The sequence below is a fragment of the Eretmochelys imbricata genome, chromosome 2, assembly GCF_965152235.1.
Source record: "Eretmochelys imbricata isolate rEreImb1 chromosome 2, rEreImb1.hap1, whole genome shotgun sequence".
NCBI classification, from domain to species: domain Eukaryota; kingdom Metazoa; phylum Chordata; order Testudines; family Cheloniidae; genus Eretmochelys; species Eretmochelys imbricata.
In genome coordinates, this window is record NC_135573.1 from 43,924,818 (window position 1) to 43,945,949 (window position 21,132).

A 21,132-nucleotide genomic window follows, 5' to 3' on the forward strand; every position below is an offset into this window, starting at 1 on the left:
TTCCAGGTTCAGGGTAGTGATGGAGTCCCTGGGATGCAACGTGGACTGTGGGACTGTTGAGTCCTCTGTCCCACCAACTTGGGCTGCCTCTCATACTGTGATGCTGATGTCAAGCTACAAGCCTCTGGTAGGTACTGTACTTACACAGACATCCACAAGTAAGGACACAGCCAACTGAGTTACATGAATGACCTCCCAGCCACTCATGAACCAACAATAGAGAGGCTCCAGCCAATTGCCCACAGCTCCCTAGTCTTGCACCACAAGACTCTACTGCCTTACACTGCTCAAGGCTCCCTTGGGCAGTGCAAGTTCATTAAGTAGTTCACCACTCCCTCAGTGTGGCATGGACATACACTTGCCTTTGTAAACTGAGCTGAGATTTCCCAAACACTTCCACCAAAACACACTGTTTTAGGTAAAATATAAAACAAATGTATTAACTGTAGAAAGACAGATTTTAAGTGATTATAAATGGTAGGCATAAAGGTCAGAGATAGTTACCTTAAGAAAATAAAAAGTAAACACGCTTGCTAAATCCAAAATTTTAGTCTAAGCAAAAATTGAATCACACAACTTTTCTCATCCTGACAGATGGTACAAGCAGGTTACAGTTCCTTAATCCATAGGCTGGGACTACCTTCCAGCCGGGGACCAATCTTCCCCAGTTCAAAGTCTTTTTCCTCCAGACCTTATTCCAGGGGTTGAGAGTGGGGGAAGGGAGGAGAAAAAGGCCAAATGATGATGTCACTGTCTCTCTTTTATACTTTCTTCCAGTTTGCTGGAAAGATCTTTGCTGTCACATGGGTGAGTCTGCCCCCAGGGCATAAATGCCTCCTCCTCTGTAGGATATTGGATTGTGTGTGGATGGGCCATTAATGCTGGCTGGCTATTGATGGCTACTCCTTTGTTGTAACTGAAAGGCTGGTTGTGGGTATTCCCAGCCTTACAACACAACATATATAATAATACTTCATAACTTCACGTACAATGATAGTACATACAGTCCAACAGAATATTAATGTTCAACGGATCAAGACTCTTCTAATGATACCTCACAAGGCATGCATTGTAAAAAAACATATAATTCACAGTAGTGAATATGGGGGCTCCAGGGGGCTACTTTAATGTACAGAGTGTCACAAGGGTGTTTTAGTTAAAAACAAGCTCATTAGAAAAAAATAAGAACATAAGAATGGCCATATTGGGTCAGAACAAAGGTCCATCTAGCCCAGTATCCTGTCTTCTGACAGTGACCAATGAGGGAATGAACAGAACAGGTAATCATCAAGTGATCCATCCCCTGTCGCCCATTCCCAGCTTCTGGCAAACAGAGGTTAGGGACACTATCCCTGCCCATCTCGGCTAATAGCCATTGATGGACCCATGCTCCATGAACTTATCTAGTTCTTTTTTGAACCCTGTTATAGTCTTGGCCTTCACAACATCCTCTGGCAAGGCATTCCACAGATTGATTGCACTGTGTGAAAAAATACTTCCTTTTGTTTGTTTTAAACCTGCTGCCTATGGAAGTTTTGCCATGAAAGTAGGAATAGAATTTAACCCTAATGGAATATTTTATCTCTTTCCCCAGCAGTAGTATCGGGTTCCCAACAAACTGCTGTATCAGGACACTAACTTTGTAACATTAAATCAATATTTCCTGCAGTTGAAGTGCTGGCTTAAAATGGGATAATAACAAGGATATTGGTTTGTGATAACAGCTACCACTTGGTGGCATCCAGTACATACTTTATTTATCTTAAAACTGTGCCTTTGACTAGATTAGAAAATCTTGTAAACTCATGATTGGGCATTTTTTATGGATACTGAAAACTGCTAACCTTAAACTACTCTTGGTTATTTTGTTTAGGACTTGAAATACAGCAGTCTTCAAATATGTAAAAGGTTGTCATAAAGAGGATTGTGATCAGTTGTTCTCCATGTCTGCCGATGGTAGGGTAAAAAGTAATCAGCTTATTCTGCAGCAAAGGAAATTTAGGTTAGACAGTAGGAAAATCTTTATAACTATAAGCATAATTAATGGCATAGGTATCAAGACACTGGTCTCAAACCCAGGCCCACAGGGTTATTGTGAAACAGTCTTAGCTGTCATGCAATACCAAATTATTGAATTGCCATGGAATTCACAGATTTGGGTAAGCCAGCTTCTAGGGTTCCATGACCTGCTTCCTGATTGGCCAAATAGTCTTGACCCTGATTACCTGGTGACCATATATAAACTTCCTGCTTCCTTTCTGGCCTTGTTTGAGCAATAAGCCATTCTCTGCCGGTTGGTTCTTGACCCTGTTTGACTTGGCCTTGCTATACATTCCCCTTGGATTGGATCTCCTGGCTATCGGACCTTTTGTGTGAACTCTGACCACTGATTTAGACTGCCCTTTGACCCGCCTGACCCTTGGGCATTACAGTTTGCTCCGGCCACCTGTGGCGTCTGCTTAAATAATCCTTGACACCATTTGGCCCTCCCCTCTTTAGTGTTGAAAGACATAGCCAATAAGGCTCAATGGAGAGTCCTTGTTTTTGGTCAGTGATTACCAGAGTTCAGTCACTGATGGGCTGGTCTCAGAGCTAACCCTTAGGCCTAGTGTGGGGACAGTGTTGCGGTGAAAACAGTGCAGATGCTGCATTAGCTGTGAGGTTCCCTGCTACACAATGAAATCATTAAGAGCTGGGCTAAGCCATGGAACTTCAGAACACCACGTTACAGAAGTGGCAGTGAGTGGCAGAGAAAACAGCAGCAGCAAGCACCCAGCTGTGGCAGCAGAGACAATAGCAGAGATAACAGCAGCAGACATAAGCAGTCACAGAGCTATACAGCAGCAGCGGAGTCATGGCTTGACGCCCCCTCCTTTTCAGGGGTGGGAGGTGAACCCACATGAATGCCCCCCTCTGAATTCTGAGCCTTAGCTGATCAAAGACAACCAACCAGCTGTGAATAGGATGCAGTGGAGGGAAAAGGGAATGGCATGTCAAAGAGACATTTGTTCATTGGACTTTCACACTTCAAATGGGAAATTGAGGCAAAGGACACTGCCCAACATATTGTCGGGTGGGTGTTTACTTATGGTTACATAGTTTTGAATGTGGTCATGGTGTTTTGTCAGATTAATGCTGGATTCCCTTTCCCTTCTAATAAAAGCTTTCTTTTGTTATACACAGACTCAGTGCTTGTGAGAAGGGATATATTGCCTCTTGGAAGTGCCCAGGGTGGGGTTTAGTTTTCCCAGATTACTGAATGGGGGCTTGCACCAGTTCTGTTTTGTATTGTTAAGAGGAACCCCTAGGTATTGAACCTAGCCCTTGTTGCTTGCCTCCACTTTCCAGAAGGCTTACATAAGCATCAAGCTGGAGTCAGTCTAGCTAAGATAAGCAGGAACAAATTGGTAGGGACAATGGACAAGATAAACCTGGAATGTAGAGACCAGGTTATACATGGACAGAGTATGCTACATAAGGATTGGTTCCTGAAAAGTAACCAAGCCAATCATGAAGCACATATTGCAGTGTATAGTTAGGAATGCAGATGTTACTAAAGATGTATAGAAGGAAGAGTTTTGCTCTGTAACTTTGGATTTGTGATGGCAAAATAATTTGTGGTTTTTACTGTGGTAGCATGGGCCATGTGGCTTCTGTTTACCCAGACCAGGCCCTGAACTGAGTGGCTTTGGGAAAATGCCCCTGCCTAGCCTTGCTAATGGGGGTTGAGCTTGGATAACATAGGAAACCCCACTCGGCAAGTCCTTCCAGGCATCCTCCCCACCTCCTCAAGATCATCCCTTCATCTATAGCTGCAGCAACAACTCTGACTTTAGGGCTCCAGACAGGTTTTTTCCCTCCAGTGGGCTTTGACTCTGGGGAAGAGAATAATTTCATGGATGCCACAGTAGCCCAAGTACGATCTGGTTGAAACAGTTGATGGCCACCTCTGGTCCTATGAATCAGGAAACTCCAGCTCTGGAAGCAGTAATTGAGAAACACCATGAATTCTTTCAGTTCAGCTTAATCCAGTCCCCACACTCTCCTAGGATACTTGGAATCCCTGGCTGGCCAAGCATGACCCAAGTATCACCTGGCAATGATACATAGTGATATTTAGCTCAGAGTACTGCCAAACCAACTGCCTTTTGGCTCCTAGACCAGGGTTCCTGGGATTCCCAGCCAGGCACCATACCTGGGTTTTGCCCAGAAGTTCCTAACCTCTGATATCAAATCCTCAGCTGAAACTACACGGAGAGACTGACTCCTTTCATCATTATGAGCATACTTGTCCCCCCAGGAAAACCCTTGTCTGGAAGCTTTTTGCCTATGCCACGATGTCCTTTGCGTGAGCCCTTTCAGTCAGATAAAAGCCAAACATGTTGATCATTCTTGTGGCCAAAACTACGGTCTGATGTTCAGGCTTATTTCGGATCATGTGACACCTGCACCCATATGAAGTGACCTCAGACTAAATCTTTTGGAATGCTAATACATGCTGAGACCTCTGCAAGGTCCTCAGCCCAGGTCACCACAGGCCTCATTGTCTAACTCCCTAAATCCAAGGATTTCTGTACCATCTTGACAGTGATGGACCATCTTACAAAGATGGCACTTTTTATCCCCTGCACATAACTCACCCTCCTGAGGACACCACCTGCTTCCTCATCTCCCATGATTTCTGCATCCACATCCTCTCAGACCACACTACTTCAAAGAGGGGAACCCAGTTTGTGTCATGGTTCAGAAGGAGGTGTTGCACTTACTAGAACAGTGTCTTCATACATCTACTGAACTCCCTATCATCCACGAACATGGCCAACCAGAAAGGATGAACCAAGTACTAGAACAGTAACTAGGGTGCTTCACAAATTTCCACCAAGATGACAGATTCCATGTGTGGAATTTGCATATAATAGTGAGGACCTCTAGATGAACCCATTTTTTGGCTATCTATGATTTTCACCTGTTTTCATCCTCCACTGCCCACAGCACCCACTGTTCCTGCAGCAGTGGACATGGTATACCACAAATCCAAGGGGAGCTAAAGTGACATCTTGATGTAGCCAAGGCAACACAAGCATCATGCTGACTGCCACCAACAGCAAAGTCCCACTTTTTTGCTGTGGGACAGAAGCTGGAGCTATTGGTCACACACCTTAAGATAGGCTGACCCATCTGCAAGCTAGACCACCAGTATGTGGGTCCTTACCAAATCTGCAGAAAAATCAATCCATGAACCTTCAAGCTTTGGCTTCCCTGATCCCTGAAGCTGTATTCCGTATTTATGCTTTCCTCCTGAAATCGTTGTCTGACAATTCCTTCCCTAACAAAACACAACTCTACCCCTGCCCCCACCTCCAGTTCAGATTCAAAGGCAAGAAAAAGTATTTTGTCCACAGATTATAGATTCCCAGATATGATGAAGGAAGCTGTGGTACCTCCATTGATTGGGAAGGCTACGGGGCCAAGGAGCAGACCTGGGAACCAGCTCACCTTGTACATGCCCCTGAAAAAGTCAGTGCCTTCCACAGGGCACGCCCAGCTAAATCCAGATCTCTGGCATACTAAGGTAACTGCGAGGGAGGGAGGGATAGAGGTGATGTCAGGACCCTGGTGTAATGGGGTCCACTCACCATTGGGGCACTTCCTTGTGGCTCCTTGAGGCTGAGAATTAGGTCCTTTCAGGTCTGACACCTCCCTTCCAACAACTGTTTGCACTGCATCCTCCTACCCATTACTCTCTGGGATTCACAGTGCTTCTTCTTTGTGACTCAGCCCTCCATCCAGGTCACTGTATATTCCTCCCCATCCGGGGGATCAAAGTTTCACTAGATCAGCTGTCCACATGCCATTCCAGATGGTCTTCTGCTCCAAGGTCAGGTCCTGTGCCACTTACATTGATGTAAACCAGGCAGTAATTCCAGTGAAGTCAATTGAAGAAAAAATTGTATAAAACTGATGTATGAGGAGAACGAGCCTCCCCTGTTTACTGGCAATTGATGCCATGCTCACCTGCAATCAAGCTTTTAAAGTGAGTGACTAGTCAATAGCTGGGTAACAGATTTACAGAGCCAGTATTTGCAAGCATTACTGGAATTTTTGATTCAACTTTTCAAAGGAAGCACTATACAGAATGGCTCTGGAAGGTATGGAACATTAGCATTGCTACTAACACTGTGATTAGTATTAGAGAGGGTAGGAGAAAACACGTTCCAGGTATAGAATGAGGAGTCTGGTGGCACCTTAAAGGCTAACAGATTTATTTGCCCAAATAAATCTGTTAGTCTCTAAGGTGCCACCAGACTCCTCGTTGTTTTTGTGGATACAGACTAACACGGCTACCTCTCTGACACTAGGTTCCAGGTATGGTGACCAAAAAATTGCAAATGGCACAATAGCTTTCTTGAGTTCTCAGGAGTAAAAAAAACTTTGGATTTAAGGCTGCAATAGCATTCTCAGTATGGCCACCCTGTGTGATTGTTTTATGAATGGATATGAGCCAAGATTTTTCCAAAGTGGCTGTTGAATTTGAATGCTTCAGATTTTTGTTGCCCAACTTCAGACAACCTAAAGAGGCATGATTTTTCAGAAGGTGGGTCCCCAGCACATCCTGAAATTCAGGTTGGGCATACAAAAATGTAGGCATCCCAAATCACTAGTCTCTTTTGGAATATTTGGCTACCAAATCTATTATTCACTATATGATCAAGTAACTCAGATAATACAGAGAACAGCATGGTTTAAAGGCTTAGATAAATCACAACTGGCAGTTTGCCACGTGCTGGGTACTGGGACAATGTTTGTATTCTTGAAAATTTCAGCTGCAACTTTTCAATTTGTGTTGATAGCATGATAATAAACACTTCCCTTAAGAAAAATCTATATATCATTGCCACTTGGAAGCTAGGACACTGGAGTGGGGCTCAGAAGACCTGGGTTCTAGTCCTGGCTCCATCATTGGACTGCTGGGTGACCTTGGGCAAGTGACTTCCTCTCTCTGCTTCAGTTTCCCCATCATTAAAATGAGAATAGTGATACTGACCTCTGTAAAAGTGCTTTAAAATCTACTGCTGAAAAGTGCTATATTAGAGGTAGGTGGTATTAATAATATTAATGATTGCAAGATAATTAAGATTACGTCAGGGCTTTTATTTTAAGCACCCATTTTCACACCCAAATCTCCCTTTAACTTTAGCCCAGAGATGATGGGGAGTTGTTTTTAAATTTGAAGAAAATCCCAGTAGCCATTCTTGGGTCTTTGGAAAGTTGGCAAGAATCAGATACTTTTCCAGCATTTTATTTTTTCTCATTAATCACTTAAAAAACTGAACAAAATCCCTCCAAACCTGATATGTAATTAGTCTTTATTGGGGAGTAGGTCCCTAATTAGGTTTGGGCAGGTGAATAAAACATCAAAAAGTTACATGGGATTGAAAAATCACTTCTAGTTCTGAGCATGCTGAGTTAACACCTGTTAATTTTAGCAGAGCCTAACAAAGCCCCCTTCTTTTTTGTGTTGTCACAGTGCACCTAGGTGGCATGACATGCCCAGGAGCTGTAGCTAATAAAAGTGTTCAGAGTAGCAGCCGTGTTAGTCTGTATCCGCAAAGGAAAAGGAGTACTTGTGGCACCTTAGAGAGTGAGCTGTAGCTCACGAAAGCTTATGCTTAAATAAATTTGTTAATCTCTAAGGTGCCACAAGTACTCCTTTTCTTTTAATAAAAGTGTGTGGTTTAAAAAAATAAAGACCACTTGGTGCTAAGAAAAGGCTAATATTCACTGAAAAACAAGCCCCTTCCACAAAAAAATGTCCCTAAGCAAAATTTTTCTTGGAAGTTGTCTAACTTTTGACTTTGCAATGAAGTGTACAGTTTTAATTATGGGTAATTTTTTAAAATTTATTTTGGGTTTTTGTGCACCCTCTCTGCAATGAGGGGAACATGCACGGCTTTGGGATGTAAAATGGCATCAAATACCAGCAAATAATCTAGAAATTAGACAAAAACAACAAGGAGTCTGGTGGCACCTTAAAGACAGATTTATTTGGGCATAAGCTTTCATGGGTAAAACACCACTTCTTCAGATGCACCCACAAAAGCTTATGCCCAAATAAATCTGTTAGTCTTTAAGGTGCTACCAGACTCCTTGTTGTTTTTGTGGATACAGACTAACACGGCTATCCCCTGATACTAGAAATTAGACAGTCACACTTGTCACTGCAGCAAGAGCTTTTGAATAAACTCAACAGGGAACAAATAGAATCAAAAATTAAATCCCACCTCTATGTAATCTCTTACTGCCATTACCCCCTGTTCGTCCTCTTTCTCCCTTCACCCTTCTAACCAATTAACTTCTGCAAATGTATTTTAAAGAGGTAGCAACATATTTTTTCACACTGGGTCAAATTTTTCCCTTTAATTACACCTTGCAACCCTGCTGAGGTCACTGGGTTTACACAACTAAGGTAACTAAGGTAAAAAGATTGCTTATTGTTCCCAGGAGAAATAATGAAGGAGGTACCTCAAGAACTGACACCACAATCTCAAGATTAACCATTTATGTAACCTGATTCATGGAAGTAGATTTGTGTGCAATAATTCCAATAGTGACACAAAGTAACATGATCTGCTGTAGGTTACCAGATTACCATGAATATGTTACCAAAATACTGTGAACCTGAAATTGTGGGATAACCCACATTTTATCACATCTATATGCTTCTTCCTCTTCTAGGTCCCGATCTAACACCTGGTGAAGTCAAAGGAAAGTAGCAGTGGATGAACTTCACAAGTTAGTTTCTTTAACTTAAAAGTTTTATATATTGCATTATAACTCTTACTATTTATCCAGAGTACTTAAAAACAAGGAACATTTCCATATTGTTTTGCATTGTCATATGTATTTTCACTTAAACTCAGATGGCTGGCTAAAAATGGCAAGAGTGTTGCATAAAAGTAGAGTATATGCAGTAATCTACTTCTAGAGGGCAGCAAATGACTGCTTTTCAGCAACATGAGAAAATACAAAATTCAGATAATGCATTGCTAGCAACCCAATGACCCAATCCAGCTCCCATTGTAGTGAGTGGGAATCTTCCCATTTTCTTCAATGGGAACAGGATCAGGCCTCTACTGCTTCCTTCCCCCCACCCCCTCATTTATATTTTAAGTGAATAAGTGCTGCGTATCAAATAAATTAGACCCCTATTATCAATCTTTTCCTTGTTGTTTGAAAGGAGTGAAATGAACTATGGATACAAACATCATGTTTCCTATTAACATTTTGAGGACACAATTCAGTTATAGAAAAGAGTACATGACATAATTGTACTAGTATTTATCTAAATATCAGGTCAATAGTTTTCTTTTTTTATTTTGTTGTGGCATTTAACGAATGTGAGTGACTTTTTCTTTCTGCCCACACATTGTGACTAAGGACCAGAGTAGGAGAAGTGGGGGTGCCCTCTCTAATGGAAATAAATGCAGATAACTTCACAAATAGGGTTTAATGCAACCAAAAGGGAGAGAGAAGATAAACAAAAGATTTACTTATAATACATTAAATTTAATTTATATATAGGTATTTCTATAGCCCTCTTCACTAAAGCATCTGAATATCCACTGTTCTTAAAAATGTACTCAGTCTGTGAACTTTTCAGGGGCAAGTTTACAAAGTTTTGTGGTGCTGGGAATGCAGATTTAGGGGTGACCTTGGTATCTTTGAACTAATTTTTAATGGAAATTAAAGTGCGAGTTGTAGGAATTACACAACTCTTCGATATCAGCAATCCACTAATGAGCCAATAAGTGGTATCTACAGTAATCTCAGTGGACAGTGCAGGTTTGCCTTGATTGGAATAAGGTGACTCCATGTCAGCGAGCAGAAGTAAGGAGAGGATGCTATGTATATAAAATTAAGAATATAAAATGGCCCAGAGTGACAAGAATCTCTCTTATACCACACACACACACAGACACACGGTGGTGATATGCATGTGATAAAGCTGTGGAGCGATGTGGTAAACTATAAAGCCATGACTACCTGCTCTGCTCTCTGCTCACTAATCCATCTGACTAACATTCTAATCCCCTAAGCAACTTCAAATAGCACTCATTAATTTTTTTTAAGCAACCTGTTAGGAAAATGTTTTCTCCTTACCTCCTCAAATGTGGAATTTATTCTCAAAATTATACCTGCTTGAGGTCCAGAATAGGCAAGATTCATGCCTGGACCAATAACAGCTTCACTATAGGTATAGGTCTTGATTCTCAGGGTATGTTTACACTGGAGCTATAGGGTATACTTTCCAGCTCAAGTAGGCATACCCATGTTAACTCTGATCAAGCTAGCATGCTAAAAATAGAAATGCAGCAGTGAGAGCATGTGTGCAGGATGGGCTAACTTCCCTGAGCACATGCCTGCATGATTGTACTTGAAGCAGCTAGTCCCTCCTGCTGCTTGCACTGCTGCAGGTATGTTTGATTTTTAGCATAAGCGCTTGACCAGAGCTAGCATGGGTATGTCTATTTCAGCTGGAAATTGCATCCTCCAGCTCCAGTGTGTACATACCTTCAGTCATTCTATTCCTTTGCTTGGGACAGACTTTAAAACCATCTTTGTGCTCCCCATATTCTGGGGCTATGTAGGGAACAACCTGGTCCCTGGTGTATGTTAGAGAAACTTCAGGGCTGCTCTATCATATATTTTGCTTCTCAAGGCCCCGTGAGCCCTGGGAAACAGAGCATAGTGCATCCTAGTTATACCAAATCTCAATCTTGACTTTATGTTAGGGTCTAGGAGCAGTATATTCCTCTTATACTAGCATTATGCCAATTGGGGAGGCACACGGGGCATTCTTAAGGGGCTGTTTTTCCCAACTGCAGCCAGAGTATCATAAAGAGCCTTTAGTGTCACTGAGAATCATGCCTTGAATGTCATACCTTTAAAGTTATCTCAGCCATACAGGGCTCAAAATTGGAGTGTTAGACTTCTCCCCTTGCCCACATTATATCATTCAGCTCTGGAATGTTCCAATATATAACATCTTTGTGTATTGAAAAGGTATTTTAGATATAAGCAACGTTTGGATGATCCATCCCCTGACAGCTTGTGATGAGCTGGGGAGGGAAAAAGGCTTCAGGACCAGACTGTATTTACATGAACACACCCCTTTGCTTAGGTATGAGCAGACAGAGCTATATTGCCAAAGTGATCAATTTTTGGTTGGTGTTTTGCTCATGGTCAGATGTGTTTGAATCATGAATGTGACATTTTTCCAAATTAATGCTATGTTCCTTTCCCCTTTTTATTAAAAGTTTTCTTTGCTATACACAGACTCAGTGTTCTGAGTGGGGAAGTATTGCCTCTGAGACGTACCCATGGGTGGTTTTTAATGTTCCCAGGTTACTGGGTGGGGTCTCACGCCGGTTCAGTATTATATTATTAAGAGGGACCCCTGGATATTGAACCAAGCCCTTGTTGCTGCTGACTTCAGTTGGCAGAAGGATTACATAGGTCATGTTTACAGGTTTTTGTAATACCCTTTAAACCCTGTGCAATTGGAGTTGTGGGGACAATTCATCCCTGAGCCCAGGATAATGAGCAATGGGAGTAGGATGGTTTATGCCTCCCCTATCCTGGGGATGCTGGGGACCACTTTGTTCTCAAGTGCAGGCTAGAACAGCAATCATACTTTCTCTCAGCATTTGCCCATTTCTCTGGTGAATATCACTTGGGATGCAATGGCTAGGCTGGTGCAAAGAAGGAGTCATTTCAATCACACTTTCTGAAATATTGTTGAAAACGTCTCAGATCTCAATCTGTTTTCAGTGCTGCATCGGGGGTTCTGTGGCTGAAAAACCACTGTCAGCAATGGTTCACTGTCCTAATATAGGTTTCAGAGTAGCAGCCGTGTTAGTCTGTATTCGCAAAAAGAAAAGGAATACTTGTGGCACCTTAGAGACTAACCAATTTATTTGAGCATAAGCTTTCGTGAGCTACAGCTCACTTCATCGGATGCTTATGCTCACGAAAGCTTATGCTCAAATAAATTGGTTAGTTTCTAAGGTACCACAAGTACTCCTTTTCTTTTTGTCCTAATATAGATAAGGCAAAAGAACAACTTTGGCCCACAGTTTCAAATCTTCTTTTCATTAGGTAGTGAATAAAACAGTGTAGAAAAAATAAGCTTTTGTTGTCTACATCTAAAATTCACAAAGTCCACATAGAATAGTCTATGTAACTTTTGTGTCAGAAAAAAATCACACTAAGGCATCCAGAAAAGTCAAGTTATGTTGACTAGCTGTGATATCTTTGAGGTGTATTACCTAGGGAACTACTGTAAAAAGTTTGGTGTCCATAGGAAGAGGTTTACTTTTCTTTTGTCCCAAGCTGTTGGTTTTATTTTTGATAAGTTTTATATATTAGTGAAAATGATGAGGGGTACAATGTTGTAGCTGTTGTATCTATTTGTTGGTCCTGTTTCTAAGAATGATAGTACATTTCTGATTTGTGTAACTTTGCACAAATGTTGCTATACACAGTATTGTAGTTTAGACTATTGACTACACTTTTACTTGGCTGACATAAGGTACTTTACAGCTCAGGCCACAGAAGTGTTCCACAGTCCTGCAGCAGAATTGAGTATGGTTGTGTGGCTTTCAATTTTAATTATACTTAATAGTTATTACAGGTACAATTAAAATGTTTAGAACTTTCCATACTTAAGAGTGGTTCTTTTCTGAAAAGTGACTATTTTAAAATCATAGCATCATACTCAGCAAATAAGTTCCTGGTGTTTATTGCATCATATCAAATTAATGTACAGACAAGAATAAGTTTTACTACCTTCTACTACAATTACAGTACAGAACCAACATAGCTTTCAAAGATTGAGCTGGATTCTTTCTGGCTTGGAAATCATCCACTGAATGTTAAGTTTCAAAAGGGGCTAGTAAAATATGGATTTTTCTCAAACAACCAATCCAAAGCTTGCGTGCCACCCATTCTCATTGTCCAAATTCTCTACAGCCACATGTTTTCTCCCTGTCCCCTCCCCTGGTTTCCTCCCCAAGGTGCTCTTGCTCCAGCTCCTCTGCGCCCACACCAAACATTTTAGATAGACTGTCTGCTTACTATTCTGCTGTTTTCACAGTAAATATCCCCATAAAATACAAACACATTATATTATCACAGAGAGAGCTTGTAGCAAGCAGCATGAGTTATCAAATCTTTACTGCCACAGGAGTACAAAAATTTGGACTAGAAATGTCAATGATGGGGTGTTCAGTGGGGCCAATGATGTCAGCACATTTCCTCAAAACTACCCAGGCAAGTATAAAGTGGCTACATAGAAACCCTAACATTTTTTTCTTTATTGGTGTGTGCACACTGTAATCCTTCCAGTTTGTACATCTACACATGCACATTAAGAAAATGTACAGTTTTTATAAATACATTCTCAGTGTGGGTCCGCCAAAGACTTAGTGGGTGCCATACACTATCCTGAATAAAACTTGACAGATTGAGACCATTTTGACAGATCAGTAGTTTGGTCTCTAGTTCTGAGCACAAAAAACCCACCTAGAAACTCTTTGAAAAATGGCTATTTGTGTGATGCTCCGTGCCATAACTTTCTCCCTTGCTTCTAGCTGCATCCCTTGTGCTGATGGCTGGGGGCAGGGGTGATGCAGGAGGCTTTAGGACAGCCCTATGCCGCTACAAGATTTGGCATACACCAGTGGAATCCTCAGGAGCTAGGATCCAATTAGTCTGTTTTGCTTCAGTGCCTTGGAAGGTGTTATATAGGGAATTTGGCTTCATTCTAGGCATACAAGCAGAGAAAGCATCTGGCAGTGACACTTTCATCAGAGGTGGAGCATGTTAGAAGGAAGGGGTAATGGAAAGGACATAGCTTGATCTGGAGCAGTGCCCCTCCCCCAATAGTACTGGAGATCCACTTTGACTACACTCCTACTCACAATAAGGTTCCAAATAATTGAGGAGACATGTATTGTTATGTAGTTAATAAAAATATTTTAGTGCCCAAGTTTATGCTACGTACCCCATAAAGCAAGAAGCCCAAGCCATGATGAGGGCCCTCGTGTAGCAATTCAGCAAGGGTATTCCATGCATAGGGAGGGAGCCTGGCAGAAAGTACAGAGATGATTGTGAGAGAAGAGGACAAACAAGGGGGACAAACAAGGGGTCAAGGTTGACATCCCTGGTGGAACTCAGGAGGCAGGGAACTATGCAATAAAATATTAGGCAATTACTTAAGGAGAGACAGGGTGACATAGGGCCTACCAGGTGAGGACAAAGATCTTGAACTTGCTGCAGTGGAAGAGGGCAGGAGTCAGTAGAGAAGGGTGTGACAAAGCGACCGTCCTTTTGAGGCTGCAGTTTGTATGACGTGGAGGGAGTGATGTAAATATTGGAAAGGACAGAGAGGAGTTACAGTAACCATGACAGGAAATAAAGACCTTGAGGGAGCCTACTGAACAGAGATAGCTTTAAAATATATAGCCGTGGAAGCAAAATAATGTTTTATTGTGTCTGATTAAAGACATATTTCACATATTATGAGAAACATGACATACTGTGTCACATTTTCATTTAATTTGTAAGGGATTGTCAAAGCCTAACATATTCCATGTTGTGGGGATGAGTATTATCTATTTCTAAATATTACATTTATTCTTTTAATTAAATTCTTTGGGAAGAAAAAAGGAAACAGAAAAGAGGAATAAAAAACTTATTAAAATACATAATATGGTACAATTCCCTAGTTTATTAGATCTTTAAATCACAATTTGAAATTCCCTATCAAATAGTTCATAACTTCAAGTACAAAATATACACCATGTTTTTAAAAAAATAATAGTTCTCTCAAACATGATAAGCTCCTTCATATTATGTAAAATAAAGGAAATAAAATATTGATCTCAGAAATGTTAAATAGTTCGATGGAGTACAAGGTATTAAATCTACAGTTCATTAGTTTTGAACATATGTCTGTAAACCTGAGAATGTTTTCTATATTTATTGTTTGAAACTCAAAGAGACAATAATAACTTATTTACAACATTGCAATATTTGATATCTGGCCACTCATATTGCCAAATCCACAATTTATATTTCAAATCTAGGAAACAGTAAATCATTTAAAAACACATATTATTCAAAGTGACAACTGCAACAATACTCTTCAGCCGTTTATCATAAATGAATGAATTTTGGCAATACATTTAGAGAGGCAGCAAGTGTACGATCTGAATGAAAGCCAGGCACTCCTGAGTTCTAATCTCGGTTTCACCACTGACTTGAGCTTGCAGTGGCAGCCAGGGAATGGCTCCAATTATTATCAGCATCCTACATGAACAGGATCTGTTTCCCCTTCAGCCCCTCCTGCACCTATTGGAGAATTCCCAGTGTGCAGCCTGATCACTGAAGCTGCTGGCAGCTGCTGCTGCTTCCAGAATTTGGGTCCTAGTGATCAAGGTGGCTGGTTCAGTACTTACTGAAGTCAATAGAAAGAGCTCCTATTGACAGATGCTGGATCAAGACCTAATTTCTGAGTTACATGCCAAAGGGTATATTTACACTGGAATTAAAGCCCTGTGGCACAGCTGCAGCTGCCCTAGGCTGTGTGGCAAAAAATTGCTGTGTAGACATTTGGGCTCGGGCTGGAGCTTGAGCCAAAAGGGGAGAAAAGTATTTCAGTGACCATCAAGCAAGATAAGAATTTTATTGTAAGGGTGCATGTAAGACTTAAAATGACACTTGGACACACAAATGAACATAGTGTGCAAGTTAGCTGAGGAGATAAGGAACATGGTTTCCACATGACAGCCATGAAAAGAGGAAAGATGAGTCAAGAAGGAGAAGGAAGCAGAGAAGAGAAGGAGCAAAACTGCAATGATCATTCTTGTTTTGGAATGGGCTAGTAGCTGGTTATTAAATTAATGGATTTGACTCGATAAATTACTTTAGTTTCAAATGAATTTTGCAGCTCAGGTGCAAACATAAACCACTTGTCAGCAGAACCCTTTGATTTTGATTTATAACCTGGTCATCCATCTGTCTCCATGCATCACCCTCTGTATAATGTACACTTCTGAGGTCTCGCCTCCTCAAAATTGGAGAAGTCATTGGAATAATAAAAAAATAGAGTTCTTTGAAGTTCAGATAGTTTTGTTATCTTGTGTGAGTCAGCTTGCATGGGAGTTGTAGTGCTCTGTAGCACCATTTGTTAACTCTGTGCTGCTGGGGAAGTTTAGCTTTTAAAATAAGTGCCTGTGAAATGAACGTCTCATCTAACTAAATCAATTTATTTTTAAGTCTTTGCAACAAATCTATTCATACAATCTCTTTGGTATTGGGTTAAATTCCTCAATGTTAAATGGATTGTTTATCAGTTTTTTCACATTATTAAAGGTGAAATGTTTCACAATGTTGTCGGGCTCAAGTCTATTAATTGGTGGAATTTAAAGGTGAATACAGATGGTAAGCCTATTAATAAGTGATGGGTAGAGAAGTACACATTGATTGTTAGAAAAAATATATGTGCAGTATACTGTGTAATTTTAGATAAGACTGGATATTCATCCTCACAGAATTTTTATATATACTTGAAAATTAGACATCATATTTATATTACAGAAAAAGACAACTGTGGTAGGATGAAATTGCTCTGTTTTTGAGCAAAAATATAAATATTCTCATTAAAATAGCAAGTTAAAAAATAGAGAGCGTGAGCATCGTTTGGCTAGCGATAAATGAAAAAATAATTTGAACCAAAAAGAATGTCTTTCTCTTCAGTGGAAGGTAATGTGATGAGTCACTTTTGTAACATCCAATTGTGTAATTTCATAACTCTGCACAGATGTTACATGTGCTCTGTGAGGGTACACAGACTATGGCAGGAGCCAGTGGAATATTATGAAAATGTTACAAGTGAGTTAAGACCCCTGGCCAATAATACCAGACTTCTGTGTAGGATGGACACGTTGCAGTGTAGAAACAATCATAAATGACACAACCATAGTCTTGGAATTTTGTTCTAGGTTTCAGATGTGATGTGTGGGTAAAGAGAGTTAGGTATTGGCTTACTGGTGGCATGCCATTTCAAAAAACCAGTAATACATTGAGACAGTTATGGAGGGGTTTTGCATGTAGGGCTGGGGAGGTAATCATTCTTCTTCATAGAGATTTGGTAAAGAGAAGGTGAGGCTACACTTTGATTTCTAGAGCTGCACACTATCAAAAAGTCAGCTAAATTATGTTCTACCCACTTGTCAAGTGAATGGGGATTCTGAAAGTGGAGCTTATGCGGGATTGTCCTTAGAGAAGAGCTAAGCAGAAGGCTCACTCATCTGATCCTGAATTTCTTATTCCAGCAAAACTCACATTAATTTCAGTTCGCATGAACTTGCTCATCCTCAGATCCTGAACTTCTCTCCTCCAGCATAGAGACTGCAGATTTTAAGAAAGCTCTAGGGCAACATTAGCCCCACAGATCTCCTGTTCAGGGTGAGACAAGCTTGGAGATGAGGTACTGGACCCATTCTCCTTAAAAATACTAAGTTTCCCCTTGGAAGGGAGGGAGACTTCTGAGAGGGGGACTACCCCTTTGATTGCCATTAAGGCCGACTCCACTCCCTAGCTTGCAGCTCCATTTTGGCATGTAGGCATTTTAAGTTTCCGCCCCTGTGGACTGTATATCACGAGAAGCATCCATCCTCTTGCCGTGGAGTTAGGGAGGATGTTGATATCTTCTCCAAGTGAAGTACTCTGGTGTCATAAATATAAAAGGTGGTGGCAGCTTTTAACCTAAGCTGGTAAGAATAAGCTTAGGGGGTCTTTCATGCAGGTCCCCAGATCTGTACTCTAGAGTTCAGAGTGGGGAAGGAACCTTAACACCTGGTGTGGTGGAGTGTGTGATTCTGTACCCTGGGCAGCGGAAGGGGTTTACTGGCCATGGTGGCATTATGCAGCTGAATGGGGATCCTGCCACAGGTTATGTGTAGAACCTCCCTGCTGCAGAGCCGTTCTACGCTGCACACTTCCAGGAGAACTCTATACTATAGACACATCACAGACAGGATCTGGCTCAGTGAATTGCACTGTTCTCCAAACAATATTAGGAATTTTAAATGTGGTTCTCTACAACCATGGTAAAATAACCTTATTTTAGCTGTAGCTTTATAAAAGAAAGCCTTTCCATATGGAAACGTCATACAGAATTAAACTTTAGAGATGAAACCAATAAGCTTCAATAGTAATTAAATAGATTTTTATAGAAATGACTCTAAAAACTACAGAGCATAATAGGGAATGGAATCCTTCCTGTAGAATTTTTAAACTAACCTATAGAGTTCAATATATAATTATATCACTGCTGAACAGTTCTAAAGGTTTGATTGAAAATTGTATAGAAAAATTAACAATCTCTGTTTAATTCTACAGGATGTTCCAGTGAGGACTATAATATTTGTAATCATTATATGGAAAAACTGCAGACGGACAGAAGTACTACCTTGTCCTGAATTATAACTAGTTAATTTTAGTATGTTTAACATAATATTCCTTCCTGAACATCTTTGCAGGCATTCCGTTTATCCTGGAAAATTGTATCTGGTTCTTTAATTGCAGTCTCTCTTCTGGAAGTGCTGTGATCTGAATCAATTTTAGCAGTTTTTGTCTTAGCCAAATGGTCAAAGATGTTTTTAGCTGAACATAGAATGAAGTTACAGCTTAGTAAACAATTAGCTAATGACTATATTTATTCTAATTGGCCCACAGACAGTGTTAGGCTATGTTATGCGTTACACTAATTCATTTCCTTGAGAAAGTTGTGAAAATTGTCATTTTAATTACCTACGCTTCTACTCACTAGGGTCTAATGGCTCCAAATCCTGATTTGGCTCCCTAGATATATAGTGCTTGCTATTGCTGATAAAGATTTCAGATCAAGTTATTGTATGCGGCTGCATAACATTTTATATCATCATTTTTTTTGCAAACATGAAAATTTGGGGCATCTCACAAAACAAGTAAATAGGTATCTCCTGTCCCAAAAATTGTAAATATGACACAAGTGAGGGTCATAACAAAGATTCTGGGGGGAGCAGAAGGAAGAGGAGAGGAAGGACAAGGGTGATGGTAATAACATGGCTACAGTGAGGCATGCACACATCTTGATTTGGTTACCCACTTTCCCCATCACTTGTAGGCAAAATGATGGAAATGATTATTTAGCAGAGATTTGAATATGGTAGGGACGGTGGCGTAATGAACAGGTTTGCAAAAGGACATGCCATATATATCATATATCATGCTGAAGTTATTAAAAAGTAAACAAAAAAATCGTAAGCATCACCAAGTTTTACAGGCACTTTCAGCTTGAATGTCACTGTATATATTTCCCTATATGCTATAAATATGGGGTGAAATCCAACTCCAGTGAAGTCAATTGCAAAACTCCCATTGACTTGAATGGAGCCAGGAATTCCCCCATATTTTCCATTATTTTAAAAAAGTCTCCTGGAGATACTTAGGAGAATATTATATAGATTATAGTGGAGGGGAAAGTGTTCTTATTAAAGTGTCTAAGTGTTTGCCAATTTACAGCAAACCTAGACTGATCAAACCCACATAATCTTTTACAGGACCCTGGGATAATTGTTCAGGAATACCTTCAGTAGATCAGGGCTTTAGTTTGTGCCATTGCATGATTAACCCTTTGTGTTCACTGTACTTCATTGCTGCACTTCAATGAGGCTTTTGTCACTATCTTTAATCTCCCAAATATAGCTGTATTTTTGTTTTCTGCCTGTGTATCAGTAGGAAAGTTCACCCTTCCAATTTATGCCTGACCTACACACACAAGCTGCCGTGGTTTAACTAAACTTGTTTTAACTCATACCTTTAATTAAATCAATGGACTTTTGTGTGTGGACACTCTTAGATCAGATTAAACCTGGTATATATCAATACATTACTGGTGCAAGCTAAACCAACAAACTAGGTTTAAGCTGACATGAGATTGGCCACACACGACACTTCATTGATTTAACTAAATCAGTTTTCAAATCAATTTAAGTTAAATCGGTGTAACTTCTGTGCATAGACAAAGCCTTCAAATTTTTTTCTTTTACATATATGGAAATAATAATGGCACTTTTCAGTGTTGTGCAAACAATAGGCCTGATCCTTAGAGGTGATGAGCACCCACAACTCTCAGTGAGTTTAATAAAAGCCTCCAAAGCAATAGCCAGACAGGACATCCAGGAGGCGTTTATGTAGTGGGGAGGATCTGACAGTGTGTGGTGCATGGGTAGGACGGGACAGTTAATTGAATAGCCACCTTAGATGATTGAAAGGCACTTTTATAAGTGTCCTTCATTAGCAACTGAATATGCAGCTGAGGAATGTTAAAGACCCTTCTATGAAATTCTGTACTAGAGCTGCCACTGACGACAACTATTTTAGATGTTTATCTTGTAAGCAGAGCTGCTGCTATGCTTGGTAATGGTAATCCGGTGGTGACACAGGCTTGATGGTTAGCGCTATCCTAGGTCTTAGTTATACAGAATGATGTTACCCCTTAGAATCTTCTGGATCAGTATTAGGTAGGGAATTGGTAGTGGGAGTTATTTCAATGAACACTGACTAAGTGCAGTTATTGTTTATTTATGGTATGCATGAACCCAGGGTTGTGAGTTCAACCCTTGAGGGGGCCATTTAGGGATCTGGGGTATCAATTGGGGATTGGTCCTGCTTCAAGCGGGGGTTGGATTAGATGACCTCCTGAGGTCCCTTCCAACCCTAACCTTCTAAGATTCTTCTATGATTCTATGAAACAGCTGGGAGCTCTGACATAGAACCTTTATAACCCTGCTGTGATTGTCATCTCATAAATGGAGATTGATCATCGGAATAGTCTGAATAACATAAATAAAATGATGTTGATTTGCTTTGCTTTTCTTCTTATTATTATTGTTACTTGGGATTTTATAGCCTGATTGTGTAAAGTGTCTATTAGTAGTCTGTAGGAAGTTCACACCTATTAAAAACTAATAATAAATTTCTTTAATTAAATTACAGAGCTGATGTCAAGGTTCCTTCCCC

General features: G+C 40.5%; 1 protein-coding gene across 4 annotated transcripts in view; it reads left to right on the top strand.

The window, feature by feature from the left end:
* Window positions 1-21,132, top strand: part of RBM12B (RNA binding motif protein 12B) — a 107,109-nt gene that overhangs the window by 56,767 nt on the left and 29,210 nt on the right. For all 4 annotated transcript variants that reach the window (XR_013345101.1, XR_013345105.1, XR_013345097.1 and 1 more), the window contains one exon: window positions 8,737-8,793. The gene's annotated coding sequence lies outside the window, so the exon portion shown is untranslated. The remainder of the gene's footprint in view (window positions 1-8,736; window positions 8,794-21,132) is intronic.